Below are 18,991 nucleotides of genomic sequence, written 5' to 3' on the forward strand. Positions count from 1 at the left end.
ATTGATCTGCTTCTGTTAGAACTGAGGCGGATGTCAACCATGTCCTCATTTGGCACCCCCTTCCAGGCTGTGCCAGAAAGGTGCTGGAGGATGCCTACCAGGGGTGCGATGGAAAGCTGGCTGTCTGGCTTCCACTCACTTTGTTTATCTGGGTCTCTGTCTGGTGGCAAGGTGATTATCCACTGCAGAACTGCCATGCTAGGATTGTTCAGCTTTGGCACTTTCTTTTGTTTTTCATTCCTATGAGTAAAAGAAGATTATTCATTGAATATTCAGGGGTCAATTGGTTATTCAAGAACATTCTGTAAGTGTTACAGGATCCATCCTTGACTTTTAGAAATAAAGAAAACAGACATTCAGAGACTGGGTAAGATCCAGCTTAGAAACTGCCGTGAGAAGAGGGAGGATGTTAGCAGCATGATCCGAAGGCCCTTCCAAAACCCCCTCAAAACAGCACTGGCTTTGGAGAGCTCAAAGCTGTTATAGCAGAGCTGTTTCTTTACTCATATAGAATCCTAAACACTGAAAAGTATACAAAAACAATATTCACTAACCACGTAACACTGAGCCCAGCCCTGTTCGAGGTCCTGGAATCCCAGAAGGAGAGGCTTGCTGTGGAGTGAGGACAGGTGTTAACTCTTGGTTTCCTCAGAGGAACCATCAATGACCCTAACAGAAGTTCACACAAGATGTAATGAGAGCAGAGCCAAGCCAGGCATATGTGTTGGGGGAAGAGACTGTCAGAAAAAGTCTCAGCAATCTCTCTGATCCTCACACCCTTCTTCACAAGGGCCTTGTGTAAGCCTTTCATTTCTAAGGGAATTCCTTTACAACACTTTATGGTTTACGATCCCCTTTCTCTACTTCTATATCTGTAATGTCCTCACCAGAGAGAGGTTTCTGATTGGGCTCTTGGCTTAGTGGGAATAATTAACATTTATTGAGTTCTTACCAGGAGCGGGCCATTGTCCCACGTAAGCCATATCTCATTCAATTTTAGAACATTTCCGTGAAGCACTTTTATCCCCATTCCCGCTTAGAGATAAGAAATCTAAGACTTGGAGGGATTAAGTGAACTGACCAAGGCCCCACAGTTGGAGGTAGTGGGTTATAACATGGGCAGTCTCATGGCAGAGACCTCACTCTAAACCATGTGTCAGCAAATTATGGCTGGTGGGCCAAATCTGGCCCACTGCTTGTTTTTACAAATAAAGTTTTATTGGAACATAGCCATTTCCATTTGTTTACTATTGTCTATGGCTGTTCTTGTGCTGCAGAGGCAGAATTGAGTAGTTGTTACAGAGATGTTATGGCTTACAGGGCCTAAAATATTTACTATATCACTCTTCTCAGAAAAAGTTTGCTGACCCCTGCTCTCCATCAGCCTCCCTTCAAATTAAACCAAAATCACACAGAGGGCATACACTATCTCATTCATCCTGGCTATCCCCTCAGCCTCAAACCTGGGAGATTCCATTATTGATGGCTGCATTTCAATGGACCTTACAAACTTGCTCAATTAAATGGATTTAATCTGTATTTAAGCAATCCTTTTGGCCACCTCATGTGAAGAGTTGACTCACTGGAAAAGACTCTGATGCTGAGAAAGGTTGGGGGTGGGAGGAGAAGGGGACGACAGAGAATGAGATGGCTGGATGGCATCACCAACTCGATGGACATGAGTTTGAGTGAACTCCGGGAGTTGGTGATGGACAGGGAGGCCTGGCATGCTGTGATTCATGGGGTCGCAAAGAGTTGGACATGACTGAGCAACTGAACTGAACTGAACACTAAGTCCCTGGTGCTTTGCAGACAGCCCATGAAGAAAGTAGAAGCAAAGGGCGAGGTGCAAAGTGGGTGTCCGTTTGCAGCAGTGGGGAGGGAAGGTGGACCTGGAAAGGGTTGCACATTCTGTTGGGTGCCTTTGAACCAAGGGAGACCACACCCCCAACCCCACTCAGTCTTTATCATGTTACATGTGTGCGTGCTAACTAGCTGCAGTCATGTCCAACTCTTTGCAACCTTATGGACTGTAGCCGCTAGGCTCTGTCTGTCCATGGGATTCTCCAGGCAAGAATACTGGAGTGGGTTGCCATGACCTTCTCCAGGGGATCTTCCTGACCCAGGGATCAAACCTGTGCCTCTTAACTCTCCTGCCTTGGCAGGCAGATTCTTTACCACTAGTGTTTATCATGGTATCTGCCCAATTTTGGTAAGTACCCAGTCAAGGACTGTAGTGGCATGGGAGGAACATTGGGCTGGTACGGAAGATCTGAGGTCAAGTCTCAGCTGCTGCATACCCTGGTGACTTCCTGGCCATGTCATCTCGCCCAGAACCTGACTCTGAGTAAGTCAATGAATGGGTATCTAACACAATGAGATGAACACAAGTGCTGGAGCCAGAGAGTTCTGTATTTAAATCTCAGCTCTGGTTTTACTCTTTTAAAAATTTATTTTATTGAAGTATAATTGACTTATAATGTTATGTTGATTTCTGCCTTTACTCTTTTTTCCTTTACTTTTAGTATCTTGTCCAAGACAGTTACGACATCTTATTTATCTTTGTATTTCCAACTCCTAGGAAATAACTCGGAGAAGGCAATGGCAAGCCACTCCAGTACTATTGCCTAGAAAATCCCATGGATGGAGGAGCCTGGCAGGCTGCAGTCCGTGGGGTCGCTAAGGGTCGGACACGACTGAGCGACTTCACTTTCACTTTTCACTTTCACACATTGGAGAAGGAAATGGCAACCCACTCCAGTGTTCTTGCCTGGAGAATCCCAGGGATGGAGGAGCCTGGTGGGCTTCCGTCTATGGGGTCACACAGAGTCGGACACGACTGAAGTGACTTAGCAGCAGCAGCAGCAGGAAATGACTGGTGCTGAACACTGAATGAATGAATGTCTCTTTTTAACTTTTATTCGTGTAGTTGGTATATTGGTATAGCATTGTTGATTTACAATGTTGTGTTAGCTGCAGGTGTACAGCAGAGTGAGTCAGTTATATACTCTCTTTTCAGATTCTTTTCCCATATAGGCCGTTACTGAGTGCTGAGTGGAGTTCCCTGTGCTAAACAGTAGGTCTTCATTAGTTATCTCTTTTATATGCAGTTGTCTGTGTATGTCAATGCCAATCTCCCAATTTATCCCTCCCCCAGCTCTTTCCCCCACTGGTAACCATAAGTTTATTTTCTCTGTGACTCTATTTTTGTGTTGTAAATAAGTCCACTTGTACATTTTTTAGATTCTACATATCAGTGACATCATATGCTGTTTGCTTTTCTCTTATTCAGTATGACAATCTCGAGGTCCATCTATGTTCCTGCAAATGGCCTTACTTCATTCTTTTTTATGGATGGTTGATATTCCGTTGTGTATCTGCACCACCTTTTTTAGAAAACATCCACTGGCTGTCTATTCTAAACATGGTAATATACATGTTTCCAAGCTTTTCTTTCAATTCGTCCCATCCTCTCCTTCCCCCACTGTGTCCACAAGTCTGCCCTCTCCGTCCACCTCTCCAACGATGCCCTGCAGATAGGTTCATCAGTACCATCTTTCTAGGTTCCACATATAGGCATTAATATATAATATTTGTTTTTCTCTATCTGACCAAATTCACTAATTCAATAATAGGCTCTAGGTTGGTCCACCTCATTAGGACTGATTCAAATGGGGTCTTTTTATGGCTGAGTAATATTCCATTGTATATATGTACCACAACTTCTTTATCTATTTACCTGTGTGTGACATCTAGGTTGCTTCCATGTCCTAGCTGTTGTAAATAGTGCTGCAGTGAACACTGGGGTACATGCGTCTCTTAATTACGGTTTCCTCAGGGTGCATGCCCAGTAGCAGGACTGTTGGGTCATATGATGGCTTTTTTCCCAGTTTTTTAAAGGAATCACCATACTGACTATGTCAATTTACATTCCCACCAAAAGTGCAAGAGGATTCCCTTTTCTCCACTGCCTCTCCAGAACTTATTGTTTATAGATTGTTTTGATGGTGACCATTCTGACTGGTGTCAAGTGCTACTTCATTGTAGTTTTTCTTTTCTTTTCTTTAATAATTAATGATGTTAAGCATCTTTTTCATGTACTTTTTGGCCATTTGTATGTGTTCTTTGGAGAAATATTTATTTAGCCTCAGGGGAGACCTCTGGGAAAAGAAAGAATCATCTTTCTGAGAATATCACAAATCACAAGACAGTCCACAAAGTTCTCATTTCTAACAAATGTCAGAACAGAAAGTTGTGTTGGAGAGTTGTAAAAAAGAAAGAGAAAGAACCCTTAAAAGTATTTCCATGGAAGTTCATTAAAGAATAAATCTTTTTGATTGCAGGAAAAATCCTGGAGAAAATAGGAGCTCAGTGAATAGTTTTAAACAGAATTGGAGGCAATACAAGTAAAGATGCATAAAATCAGCTTGGCTAAAGATGAAATCAAAAGTGGATTAGAATTAAGTGTATCTCAGGGAATGGAAAAAATGTTCTAAGAGTTCATATTAATAGAATGGGTTTATCTGAGGAGCAGATAGATAGCCAATGACTCTTTTATTATGAAATAGAAAAACAGAAGGATTAGGTGACTCTAGATTATTTTAGAAAGGAGTGGGACTATGTCTGTTACAGGTTTATCCCTTTATATTCTCTTATAACTCCCCTGCCATTGTGAGAACTCAGCATTTGTTTCTCTCCTAAGGTTGACTTTAGTTCACCATTGACAATGTCTCTGTGACTGGTTTGTGCTGGCTGCTTCTCCGGAAAGACTCCCTAGAAAACAATTAGAACTGCCTTACCCAGCATGTTCCTATCCTACAAAATTGGATTTCAGTAAAAAGGTTCAGTGCTTTTATTTATGTTACATTCCCTACTCATAACGTGCAATAGACTCCTATACTTGTTTCTAAGGTGACATTACGGGCAAAACATGACCTAGAAATAACAGCTAGTATTTATAGTGGCACATATGTGCCATGTGCCAGGCAGGGCTTTACATGCATACATTATTGCATTTAATCCTGATGGTCACCCTCTATCTAATCTCTGTCTCTTACTAGCTATGTGACCTCAGGAAGGTTCTTACCCTTTCTTCAACTTTTTTCAGCTTAAAATGCAATCATGATAGTAGAGTCCACACCATGGAGTGGAGTTGTGACGGTTGCAGGAGTTTAACATACTTAATAAGCTTACAGTAGTGTTCCGTATGAAGTAAATCTCAATACATTTATTATTATTAAAGTTGCTTACTGTTGTTTAGTTGCTAAGCAGTGTCCGAATCTTGTGCAACCCCATGGACAGTAGTCAGCCAGGCTCCTCTGTCTATGGGATTTCCCAAGCAAGAATAAAGGAGCAGGTTGTCATTTCTTTCTCTGGGGGATTTTCCAGATGTAGGGATTGAACCTGTGTCTCATACATTGTCAGGCAGATTCTTTACCACTGAGCCACCAGGGAAGCCCATTATTATTATGGAGGAGGTATTATCATCCTTATTTTACATATGACAAAACTGAGACACAACTTGTTTTTTTCCCCCCAGTGTCAACACAACCAGGTGGTAAGTGGTAGAGTTGGATGATACCAGAGCCTTTTTTATATAAGAAACCAGTTGGTGCATGCTCCATTGTGTTAGACTCTTCGCAACCCCATGGAGACTGCAGCCCCCCAGGCTCCTCTGTCCATGGGATTTTCCAGGCAAGAATACTTGAGTGGGTTGCCATTTCCTACTCCAGGGGATCTTCCAGACCCAGGGATTGAACCCGCATCTCTTGTGTCGGCAGGTGGATTCTTTACCACTTGCCACATGGGAAGCCAAAAAGCAATTAGACTGGTGAGCAAATAAAGCTCCATGCTTTATTTATAAGAAAGAAAGGTAAGGCACCGCGATTGTGTGGATTCCAGTCTCACTGCCCTTCCTTGTCACCTGGAAGTTGCGCATGACTTTCTTGCTCCATTTGCTTACATGCCCAGGTAGTTTGCATGGATTTCCTTGGGCACTAGCAGCCTTTTGAAATTCTGTGAGCTCTACTTTCCGCCATGGAAAAGTGGAACAACATGGAACAACAGACTGGTTCCAAATAGGAAAAGGTGTACGTCAAGGTTGTATATTGTCACCCTGCTTATTTAACTTATATGCAGAGTACATCATGAGGAACGCTGGGCTGGAAGAAGCACAAGCTGGAATCAAGATTGCCAGGAGAAATATCAATAACCTCAGATATGCGGATGACACAACCCTTATGGCAGAAAGTGAAGAGGAACTAAAAAGCCTCTTGATGAAAGTGAAAGAGGAGAGTGAAAAGGTTGGCTTGAAGCTCAACATTCAGAAAACAAAGATCATGGCATCTGGTCCCATCCCTTCATGGGGAATAGATGGGGAAATAGTGGAAACAGTGTCAGACTTTATTTTTTTGGGCTCCAAAATCACTGTGGATGCTGATTGCAGCCATGAAATTAAAAGACGCTTACTCCTTAGAAGGAAAGTTATGACCAACCTAGATAGCATATTAAAAAGCAGAGACATTACTTTGCCAACAAAGGTCCGTCTAGTCAAGGCTATGGTTTTTCCAGTGGTCATGTATGGATGTGAAAGTTGGACTGTGAAGAAAGCTGATCGCCAAAGAATTGATGCTTTTGAACTGTGGTGCTGGAGAAGACTCTTGAGAGTCCCTTGGACTGCAAGGAGATCCAACCAGTCCATTCTAAAGGAGACCAGTCCTGGGTGTTCATTGGAAGGACTGATGCTAAAGCTGAAACTCCAATACTTTGGCCACCTCATGCAACGAGTTGACTCACTGGAAAAGAATCTGATGCTGGGAGGGATTGGGGGCGGGAGGAGAAGGGGACGACAGAGAATGAGATGCCTGGATGGCATCACCAACTTGATGGACATGAGTTTGAGTGAACTCCGGGAGTTGGTGTTGGGCAGGGAGGCCTGGCGTGCTGTGATTCATGGGGTCGCAAAGAGTCGGACACGACTGAGCGACTGAACTGAACTGAACTACTTTCCTCCAAGTGGACAGAGCACAAGCCATTTATGGGAAAAAAATCTTCTCTGAACCTTAACCACAAATATCTGCTAAACAGGGAGTTATTCTGGGGGGAACCTTGGTGGTTTTTCATGTAAGAAGAAACATGGGTCATGGGATTTGCAGTGAATCATAGAGGCAAAGATTCCTTCATATGAAATATTGTCACAGGCTTCTGTTGGGGAAACACTGAATGTACTTCATTTACTCTTCCCGATCCTGTTAAGAGCTGACGCCTTCTTAGCATATGTACTTCTAAAAAACCCTCAAGACTCTTCATATTCGTGCTAAAACTGATGCTTAACGAAGTTTCATTATGCCACATGGAGAATCTCAGTCTTGATTTAGCCATTCTGATGTGTAGAAACTTCCTGTACTGGCATAGTGTCTTTCCAGTGGCCAAAAGGGATTCTGAAGCCTCTTGTTTATTTCTTCCCTCAGCACTGTTTTTACTACATAGCTATTATTGTTGCTGTTAATCTACTGGTGTCAAAACTCAGGCTCACTGATGCTAAGGAATGGTTCTAAGATTTTACAGCCAATCAAGGGAAGAGTTGAACGACAGCTCCCTTTTTGTCTTTGTCGTTTCCTCGGTTATGGGGGTATATAAATATGCCCTAGTCTTCTCGTGGGCTTCCTTGGTGGCCCAGCAGTAAAGAATCTGCCTGCTGATGCAGGAGATGCGATAGACATGGATTTGATCCATGTGTCAGCAAGATCCCCCGGTAGAAGAAAACGGCAATCCACTCCAGTATTCTTGCCTGGGGAATTCCATGGTCAGAGGAGCCTGGTGGGCTACAGTCTATCAGGTCGCAAAAGAGTTGGACACAACTTAGCAACTAAACAGTAACAGCAAGTCTTCTGTTAAGACTGCTCAGTTCTAGTAAATGAAAGCTCAATATCTACTGTTCAAATAAATAGGGATTTTTTTTTCTTACATACCAATAATAAGAAATCCATAAGAAGCCCATTATCTCCATTACCAATTCAACAGCTAAAAGATGTTAGGACTACTGTCCCTGCCATTTTCTCATTTGCAAGAGAGCTGCTGAACTTTTTCCACCTTTTATCAAGGTGCTTCCCCCACTCTTTAGCAAATATCTGCTTATAATTCTTGCCAGGTTGGTGCATTTGGCCACCTGTATCTAGCTGCAAAGAAGGCTTGGAAAATATGCAAGAGAGAAGGGGATTGGGAATAGCTGTCAAGTAAGCCAACCCACGGTGTCTTCACATCTAAATCTTGAAGGCTAGGTTTGTAAAACTCCTAGAAAATTGACTCAAATCATTCAGCAACTCGATGAAAAACTATTTGGAGATGGGTTTGGTGGTGCAACCTTCAATTGTAGTTGCATATTTTATTGTTTAATGGTTTTGGCTTTATTTGGACACCAGGTCCTGGGTATTCATTGGAAGGACTGATGCTAAAGCTGAAACTCCAATACTTTGGCCATCTCACGAGAAGAGTTGACTCACTGGAAAAGACCCTGATGCTGGGAGGGATTGGGGCAGGAGGAGAAGGGGACAACAGAGAATGAGATGGCTAGATGGCATCACCGACTCGATGGACATGAGCTTGAGTGGACTCTGGGAGTTGGTGATGGACAGCGAGGCCTGGCGTGCTGCAATTCATGAGGTTGCAAAGAGTCAGACACGACTGAGTGACTGAACTGAACTGAACTGAATCCTGGCTTTACTGAACTGAACTGAATCCTGGCTTTCCTTGTTGGCTCAGAGGTAAAGAATCTGTCTGCCAATGCAAGAGACTCAGGAAACATGGTCAGGAAGATCCCCTGGAGAAGGAAATGGCAACTCACTTCAGTATTACTGCCTGGAAAATCCCATGGACAGAGGAACCTGGTAGGCTACAGTACTACTCGCAAAAAGTAGGACATGATCTAGTGACTAAAACAACAAAAACCAACAATCCTGCTCAAATCTTCTATAATTTCGATCCACTGATAATATTATTTAGATAAAATCTGATCAAAACCAATGGTTTTCAATAATATTCAGTGAATCAGGGCTAGGTTGACTCCATAAGAATCAGATATTCATTCCTGAGTCAGTTTTGATAATTTGAATCTTTCAAGAATCTATCCATTTTGTCTAAATTTTTAAATTTGTTGGTATAAAGTTGTCCATAACCTCATTTTAGGATCTATAGTGATATTTCTTCTTTCATTTCTGATATTGGGAATGTGTCTTCTCTCTGTGTCTCTGTGTGTGTGTCTCTCTCTTTTTGACCAGTCTAGCTAAATGTTCATCAGTTTCAATGAGCGTTTCAAAGAATCAGCTTTTACATGAACCGATTTCAGCTACTTTTTTTCCCCATTTTTTAATTTATTGTTTTTGGCTTTTTATTATTTCCTTTTTCTGTTTACTTTGGGTTTAACCTACTCTTCTTCACCTTGTTTTTTAAGGTGAGATTTTAGACCATTGATTTTGGCCATCTTTTCTAATATAACTGTGTGTGTGTGTGTATTCTGCTGTGTCCAACTCCAGGGGATCTTGCTGACCCATGGATCAAACCCATGTCTATCGCATCTCCTGCACTGCAGGCAGATTCTTTACTGCTGAGCCAGCAGGGAAGCTAGGGTAGTCTAGAGTATTATTCACTCCAAAATAATAGAGTCCTATCACTATGATGTAATTCTTCTGGGCCCTCTACTGAATGTTGTAGATGATGTAAAGGATTCATCAGACTGAATAACTAGATTTCAAATTTTTCCCTCCCTGTGTGAGCTTTGGGAATTATTCAGTTTATAACTCTGGTCATTCTGTACCCAGGCTTGTGGAATTTCACACTTTATACAGCATAGTACTCAGTAAAGATGCAAAGGAATCCCTACACAAGTAAGTTCTTTTTCTGTATTACTCCCTCCTTTCTGGAACTCTGTCCCACAAGTTCAGCCACCTCAGTCTCCCCTAAACTTTGTCTCTATCTCTTTAACTCAGCAAGTCTCTGGATTCCCTCCTGCCATATCACTGATCCATAAATTGCCTGTGGGCAGAAGGTTGGGGATTCACAGGATTCACAGGGCTCACCTTATCTCTTTTCCTTCTCTCAAGAATCAATGTGCTGCCTATTGTCCAATGTATGAAAATGACTGTTTCATCTATTTTACCCTGTTTTCTAGTTGTTTATGGTCTGAAGTTAAATCCAAACCTCCTTACTCTTCACAGAAAGAGTGAAATTTTTCTTCTTAATCTTCACAGGAAGGTGAAATCTTTCTCGATGGTTCTTGATAGGCAGCCATGTTTGGGAATTCCTAATATTAACAGCTTTACATAATTTTTTTTTTCTGGCCCCATCACATGGCATGTGAGCCTGTAGGATCTTAGCTCCCCAACCAGGGAACAAAACCATGCCCCCCCTCCCCGACTGGAAGCAAAGAGTCTTAACCACTGGACCACCAGGGACATCTTAATAATTCTCATCTATATTTTATCAGCTTATGATGTTATCAATGGAATTGCCCTCCCAGATTCAACTTAAAACATATGTATTTCTGATAACAATACTACTAGTATAATATAGGATTATATTATCTTTTATTCTTAACCACTATATTACAGAGTGACTTATACTAATATTATATATTATATTATAGAGTATTAATATAGTATATAGTATTATATACTATATTATAGAGTATATTATCTTGTATTCTTAACCATTACATTATAGTGCATTCCAGAGAGCATTTCACGTAACTGCTATCCATCTACATTTAAATCTGGAAAACATTTACATAAGTTATATTAGTGGATATTATATATTTTGAGTAGGGTCACATAAGCAAAGAGATAATTAGTAAAAACAATATACCTCCAAGTACTTAACAATTTGAAATGGCCATATTGATAATCAGATTATTTGAATATCCCCCCAAAATTGTGCCACTAAAATTTTACATTTTAAATATCATTCTGCAGTACTCTGAAATTGTCATCCTTACCCAACCCCTAAGTTTCAACTCATCATCAACTACTACCTGGAAATTAAGATCAGAGTGATCCAGGGTGAGGGATGATCAGGATCCACTAATTTACTGGGCATATCACTTGGAAATTTTTAAAAATAAACAGCATTTTTCATTTTCATCAGAATACTGGGATCAAAGCAGTTACACCAAAAAACTTCCTAAATCAAAATAACCACATCCAAATGGCTGTGTTAATCAGTCCTGTTAAACTGTTTTCCTTCCTGTTATCTTTTTTCAAAAAAGAAAGTGACTTAAAAACAAATCCTATTTTAAAAGATCACAGTTTCTGAAATATTTTGTTTTGGCTCTTAGTCATCTATTTTTGTCTATCTAGTCAAAACAGATTGGAATTTTCTAAACAGACCTTGAAATGGTAAGTGAAACCATGAATTAGGAGACTAAAGAGTAAATTGAATGCGTGAGGACATCTGTCTTCTTTGTTTGGTCGTTGAGGAAGGCTATCTTCCCCCTTTATCCTTAAGCCCACAGGGCCATCACTCTTTGCTGTTAGGTTAGGGAATGGCTACAACGTGATTTTCAGTAATATTAATAGCACAGTCGTACTTGAGATAAATGACAGCGATCCATGTCTATTAGCACATATTCCTAACACAGTAAATGACTGCAGGAATGCGCTTGGATGCCCATGGCTGCTGGCAGGCCTCGGGCTCACCCTGGCTATCGCCCAGAAACAGGAGGCTTTCTGTCACATGACTGTCTCCTTAGGACAGCTCCAGGGCAGCAGCTGGCTTCCCCAGAGCAAGCAACTCAGAGAGAGAATGAGAGGGCAGCCCAAGAGAGAAACCACAGTCTTTCTCTTACCTAATATCAGAAGTGACACCCATCACTTCCTCCAGAGTCTGTTCACTAGTATTGTGTCACTAAATCCCCTCCCCACTCTTGGTAAGGGGATAATACCAGGGAATGCACAGGGAGTTGGAGGCAATGTCTACTTAATTGATGTTGCGTGCAAATTGCAACTATCATCTTCCAGATCACCAGGTTGTTATTAAATTTGCTTGACACTGATCAGTCCAAGGCCCCTCACTACAGTTGAGCTTGTCAACCACTTACTCCTTTTTATGATTTTCTTCTCTGACTTTTGTGAGCACTTTAGTCTGCAAGTTTTTGTCTTATTTTGGGGGCTCTGTTTTTATTCTTTCATAGGGTTACTTACTCTGCCAAGAGTTTCCACCTTATTCTCTCCACAGATATTATTTATCTGTGTGTTTGTGTATCACTGAAATGAACATTACTGAAATCTACCACATATTAAGTGTCCTGACATCAACCACTCTAATTGGCAGAACCATTTAAAGATTAAACTCCTTTGAGTCAGTGGTCCAAGCTTATTATTTTCACATATTTGGCTCTGAGGGCAGACATACTGGAGATGTCTTTGTATTAAATCTGAAATCACCTGCATAAGCAGGTGGGAGTAAGAACAGACCACTCTGCTTTATTGCTTTCCATTTTACTTTTGGAACATATGATGGTGTTTAAAAGCTTGGGTTTGTTCTGCATTTGCTCATCTGAAAGTGATTTCAATTGAGTAATTTAATGATTGGAACATTTCAGAGCTTTTTCCAGGGCACCAAAACTTTTAATATGGTTTATGAATTTCTGCATCACTCTCTAGCTGACAGTTCTCGGCTGCTGGGGAGTCTACCAAGTCTCTCTGTAATTCCATAGTTCTGACCTCAATAAAGGGATTTTCATACCTTTTATTTCCTTAAAATGTTTGCCAAATGATCTTAGGCTCTGATTGTGGTGAAATACCAAAGATAGGAACAGTCCAAGGTGGGCAAAGATTACTGTAAACATTTACTCAATAACCTTTTGGTGGAAGAGTCCTTGAATCTGGAATCAGGGAACATCCAAAATTCCTTCTGAAGACTTGACACAATTGGAGTGAAACAACTGACAGAAAGGAAACTGCATGACAAAGGTATAGGGTTGTTATCACTGCTTCTGCCTGCTTCTGAGGAATGAAAAAAGTAATAGTCCTTTACGGAGTAAGTGAATGATGAATGAATTAAAGGTAATCCTTAGCTAAATTCAGTGCCCTAATTCAGGGGGCAAATGTCAAGTCAATCATTGGGCTGACTCTTTGGATAAGGTTCTCATTGACAGAGCAGTTTTCATGATGCACTCTTGTTGAGTGTTCCCTCATCCTCAACGAATGCTTTCCTCCTTATTTTTCTTTCCTTTCCCTTACTCTGAGCATCTTTCCATGCTTCCTTTATATTTTAAACATGATTTTATAAAGAAACTATGAGCATTACTAATGCCAAGCTGTATTAAAGAGCTGGGCATATGTCAAGAAGAAAACTATTTGGGGCACAGTTCCAGAAAACACATGCCCAAATGACTTCATTCCTAGCTCCATTGCACGGTATTGTCCTTGGCAGAAATGTGGCAATTAAATCCCTACAAATTCTGAAATAGCTGGATTCTTGGGTTGAGGTTCGTGGCAAAGAGTTTTGCTTAGAGTTCTAAATTGTTATTTCACTATAGCAGAAAGTTATTTTAAACTTTCATTTTTCTCTATTCTTGTTCAATAATGTCTAATCATGGGTAAGGCAAGGCTTCCCAAATTAAGTCACAGACCAGTTGAAGCTAAAATGAGATTTCTGCCCTTTAATAGTCTTTGACAAGGAGGACACAGATTTTAGTTTATACAGTTAATGGGCAAACAACCTTGGGCTCAGGTGAATTGAGGCAACTTTGCTAAAAACGAGAACTGAACTTCTGGAAGGTCTTAAAATGCTTCGGTTTATTTCAACACTTACCAAGAAACTGTTTTATTAAAGATTCTTTGCTGGCAGCAGAGTTACAATGATAATAAGACCTGGTCTCCTGTCCTCAAGTTGTGCAGAGTGTGTACTGGATAGGGGTGGGGTGAGGGGAAGTGAACACATGAATAAATAAAGTAAGACTTGATGCTCTACAGACCACCTTCTAGACATGTAAGATGAATAAGGCAGAACATGTATAAAAAGGAAACAAGTCTTAACCTGCAAAATGTACAGTGTGGAAATTCATGAAATTCAAAGTTGTGCAAGTACAACTCTTAAGCAAGTGGATCAAATAATGTGTTCTATTAGACCTCAATGGGGGGGTGGGGGAGAATAGCTGACTAGAGACACTATAACTGATGAATTACATCTCTGTGTCTATATTCCTTGAAGGGATTCTAAAATATGACCATTTGAGGTCCTCTCTGCACTTTGTGTGTTAGTCACTCAGTCGTGTCCAACTCTTGCGATTCCATGGATTGTAGCCCACCAGGTTCCTCTGTCCATGGAATTTCCCAGGCAAGAATACTGGAGTGGGTAGCCATTTCCTTCTCCAGGGCATCTCCCCACTCAGGGATTGAACCCAGGTCTCCTGCCTTGCAGGCTGATTCTTTATCCTCTGAGCCATGGACTTCGGGGGTCACTTTTTGTGAGGGAAGGCAGTATCCATGCTGGTTTTCCCCCAAACATCCTCATTCCTGGGCTGAGAAGCCATAAGTGAGTTCAATCTCAGTGTTGTGTTTGGTCCCCCAAGGGAGTCCACCAGAGCACTCTGGGAAAAGAAGCCTGGACACCTGGACACCGTGGCCTTTGCTCGTGTTCCAGTAAGTAGGAGGAGAGCTCATGAGGTAAGTAAAGCTAGATGGATTGCAGGTACTGAAACTGAAGGTGCTTCAAACCTGTAGGGAAGAGAAAACTATTTTTGTGTTCTCCCACAGACTGGATTTTCTCTCCAAGCTGGTTCTTCTCCAGGGCCATCCCTAAGTCTGTGGATTCTGCCCACCCTGTTCAGTGCTTGGGCCTCCTTGACATTTTCTGCCCACATCGAACTCTCCATTCATTGAAAGTTCAGCAGCTAACTCTTCTCTGCCATCGATGTACATCTCAGCTCCATACGTAGATTCTCAGTTAAGCTATTCACTTATTCAAATACAGAGCCTCTCCTACATGCCAGCACCGTGCTCAGTGATGGGACACAACAGCAAACAAGGTTTCTGCCCCTAAAGACGCAAACTAATAAAGGACATAATATACACTATGAAAGTGCTAGGAAGAAAATTAACAAGTGGAAAAATAACAGGCAGGACAGCCTCCTCCAAGAGACCAAATTTACACTGAGACCTAAAGCAAGAGAAAAGAGCGGACACAAGAAAGGGCATTAGAGGTAGGAGAATCTTCCAGGCAGAGGCACATGTAAAGGAACAGAAGGGGAAGGAATTTGCCCCCTCAAGGAAGTGCCAGATGGTCGGTGTGACTAACCCATGGTGAGTAAGAGGGAGGAGGCAGGAGATGAGGTCAGAGAGGGTAGGGGTTGGATAAGAGAGGCCTGCAGAGGAATTCAAGGTTGTATATTCATGCAACATTTGATGCTCAGTCCATGACTTCATTCAAAAGTCCTCTGGATGCCCAACACAGATCTTTGCCTGAGATGAGCTTTCAGCAAAGACTTGCTCATTGAAATGACTGAGTGGCCCCAATCTTGCACCAACACTTTCAGAACCTCACGCCCATCACTCATCCTCTGCCCAACTTCAGAGTCAGGCCTTTGGTCTATCAAAGGTCTCTCTTCTACCCTTGGGTCGGACAATGCTTAGCCCTCACACGTGCTTTTACCAGGAAATGGAGAGCTCAGTGGATGACAGTGATCTTGGTGAGCAGGTCTCATCACCAATTCTTTTTTTTTTTTTTCCATTTTATTGAGAGAGATAGCAATGGACAAATAACATAGCAAGAGACTTAAAAGTATACAATGTGATGAGTTGATATATGTACGTGTTATGAAAGAATTCCTCCCATTGAACTAGTTAAATCAACACAGCTGTCACCTCACATATTTACCTTTTGTGTGTGAGAGAGAACACTGAAATTCTACTCTCTCAGCAAATTTCAGTTGTACAGTACATTGTTACAAGACTAACCTGCTTCCTAGAGGGGGCTCTGCAGTGTAGTTAAAATCTGAGAGTTGGGAGTGGGGCTGCCAGAGATCCTTATCCTGGTACATTACCTATTAGTTGTGCTGTACGAGATGAATCTGTTCACTTCCTAAGCCTCCGGAATCTTCCTCATTAGGGTGCTTTCTCAAAGGGCTTCTGTGAAGATTAAATGGGATTATGCATGGAAAGCCCTAAACATGGTGCCTGACATGTGGTGAAGACTGAACAATTAGCTATTGGTCACTTCAGTTCAGTTCAGTTGCTCAGTTGTGTCTGACTCTTTGCGACCCCATGAGTCACAGCACGCCAGGCCTCCCTGTCCATCACCAACTCCCGGAGTTCACTCAAACTCATGTCCACAGAGTCGGTGATGCCATCCAGCCATCTCATTCTCTGTCGTCCCCTTCTCCTCCTGCCCCCAATCCCTCCCAGCATCAGAGTCTTTTCCAGTGAGTCAACTCGTCGCATGAGGTGGCCAAAGTATTGCAGTTTCAGCTTTAGCATCAGTCCTTCCAATGAACACCCAGGACTGATCTCCTTTAGAATGGACTGGTTGGATCTCCTTGCAGTCCAAGGGACTCTCAAGAGTTTTCTCCAGCACCACAGTTCAAAAGAATCAATTCTTCCGAGATCAGCTTTCTTCACAGACCAACTCTCACATCCATACATGACCACGGGAAAAACCATAGCCTTGACTAGATGGACCTTGGTTGGCAAAGTAATGTCTCTGCTTTTTAATATGTTATCTAGGTTGGTCATAACTTTGTTAGCAACTGCTAATTAATATTAGCATTTGTATTAGCAACCATGGCCCTTAAAATATCCCAGCTTTCCCAGTTCTATCCTTCTCTTCTCTATTTGGAGAAACCCTAAGGCAGAGCTGGGCGCCACTTCTGCGATGGGTTCCCAGACCCTCATATAGAAGTGAAGGTCACCCCTTTCTGCCACCGAAGCAGTACGTGTGTGCTCCACCTTGGTGTGACCTGACGCTCAGCTTATTGCACGACGATCATTAAGTTGTCTCCCTTGTGCAATTGTGCCTTAGAACAGAGACATACCTCTTTGTAACAACGATCAATTCAAGACTTTCTTTCTTTTTCACATTTTAACCTCTCTGAAGCTGAGGATGCTTCTTACTAATAATGACAGGGCAAAGTTGATTTGCAGTGCTTTTTTCTTTCTTCTCTGGTGGCTCAAATGGTAAAGCATCTGCCTGCAATTCGGGAGACCTGGGTTCGATCCCTGGGTTGGGAAGATCCCCTGGAGAAGCAAATGGCTACCCACTCCAGTATTCTTGCCTGGAGAATCCCATGGACAGAGGACCCTGGTAGGCTACAGTCCATGGGGTCGCAAAGAGTCGGCCATGACTGAGCGACTTCATTTTCTTTTTCTTTCTTAGTGTCACTTGAAATAACAATGCATCTCACAAGAGCTAGTTCCTTAGATTAAATAAAATATGGTAGTTTGGGGCATGGACTTCAGAGTTAAGACTTCTGGGGTTGTTTACCTGGTATGTGACCTTGAGCAAGTTCCGTACTTCACCTTTCTCTATTGCAGTTTCTGATCTGTACAACAGACATAATAATTGTATCTCCCTCATACTGTTGTAAGGGCTCAATGACGATATTTTGTAAGGCATTTAGAATAGTATGGGGCACATGATAAATGCTGTAAAATTACTAGCTAATGTGATTTGTGTTCCAAGTGACTAGCTCAATATCAGGTCATGATGTGGTTACAGCTTTTTTAGTCTCGAAATCGTGCCCGACTTTTTGTGACCCCATGGACTGTAGGACCCCAGGCTCCTCCATCTATGGGATTTTCCAGGTAAGAATACTGGAGTAGATTTCATTCCATTTCATTGCTCCAGGAGATCTTTCCGACTCAGAGACTGAATCTGAGTCTCCTACATGGGCAGGAGGATTCTTTACTACTAGCCATGGTGAAGGGTCAACAAATATCTGACCTACCGATAAGCAAAAGGACAATACAGCAACCTAACTATGACTGACTCGATGGACATGAGTTTTATGAGTGAACTCTGGGAGTTGGTGATGGACAGGGAGGCCTGGCGTGCTGTGATTCATGGGGTTGCAAAGAGTCAGACATGACTGAGTGACTGAACTAAACTGAACTGAACTATGACGGTCATGGGATGGGGTGGGGGGCAGGGTAGGCTCAGATGTTCCCTCAAGAGGACCCTCACGGCAGGAGCTGAAGGATCGCCACTTCCACCTTCAGGATCACATTTCCAGTCAGCAGCCTGGCGGAGCAGGGGTTCTGAGATCAGAGGCTTCTGCCCAACTTGGGCAACAGTCTGTCCTTCGAGTTCGGCATGGGCTTGGCCCCTGGCTCTCAGAGCTGCACGGCGGGCCTGAGGCTCCTCTTAAAGGTCCTCCTGCCCTGCTTGGCTCCTTCAACACCCAGCACCCTTCCTCACGGCCCGGGCTCCCCTTACCCTCCTTTCTTCCATCCCTCACAGACCTTGCCTCCCACAGAGCTTCTCCTTGCCTGTTTCTTTCTCGGCTTCCACTTCCTGAAAGGCCTTCCTGGAGAACACACGGGCCCTTCCAATGAAGGGTCACTGATACTGAGCTGGGAGGACGCGGAGCAACCGGGGAAGCCCTCACACCCCGAGGAAGCCCTCACACCCCGAGGAAGCCCTCACACCCCGAGGAAGCCTTACCTCAGGACCGACTTCCGGCTCAGCCGGAACCGGGACGCCAGGCAGGGATCCAGCGCCGAGCCGCGCGGCCTGCTTACTCCAGGGAAGGCCTCCCCTTCAGAGGCCCCAGGAAGGCGGTCTGAGAGCCCCCCACAGAGGCCTTCACTCGGCAGGGAGCCCCCCAGGGGCCTCTCCCCTCTTGCCCCTCAGGGGACCTTTCCCCGGTTCTTTGTGTCCGCCGCCAACCAAGGCCGCAGCAGACCCCCGGAAATTCCACCTCTGGGATCTTCTCTCGGCCAAGAGCCAGAAAGTCTCAGTTTAACTTCGGTTACTAAAAATACGTTCTGTTTCCTCCCAGTCC

General features: G+C 42.9%; 2 long non-coding RNA genes across 3 annotated transcripts in view; both read right to left on the reverse strand.

Moving 5' to 3' along the window:
• The window catches only part of LOC148775213 (uncharacterized), a 33,103-nt gene extending 26,631 nt beyond the window's left edge, over positions 1–6,472 (reverse strand). The window contains exon 1 of the long non-coding RNA XR_016039330.1: positions 140–6,472. This is a non-coding gene — a long non-coding RNA (uncharacterized LOC148775213). The remainder of the gene's footprint in view (positions 1–139) is intronic.
• LOC148775212 (uncharacterized) overlaps positions 1–18,991 on the reverse strand; it is a 70,397-nt gene extending 51,406 nt beyond the window's left edge. For both annotated transcript variants that reach the window (XR_016039329.1, XR_016039328.1), the window contains exon 1: positions 18,652–18,991. This is a non-coding gene — a long non-coding RNA (uncharacterized LOC148775212). The remainder of the gene's footprint in view (positions 1–18,651) is intronic.

Source organism: Moschus berezovskii, chromosome 16 (assembly GCF_049115385.1).
Source record: "Moschus berezovskii isolate FMDL1 chromosome 16, NW_MosBer_1.0, whole genome shotgun sequence".
Taxonomy (NCBI): Eukaryota; Metazoa; Chordata; class Mammalia; order Artiodactyla; family Moschidae; genus Moschus; species Moschus berezovskii.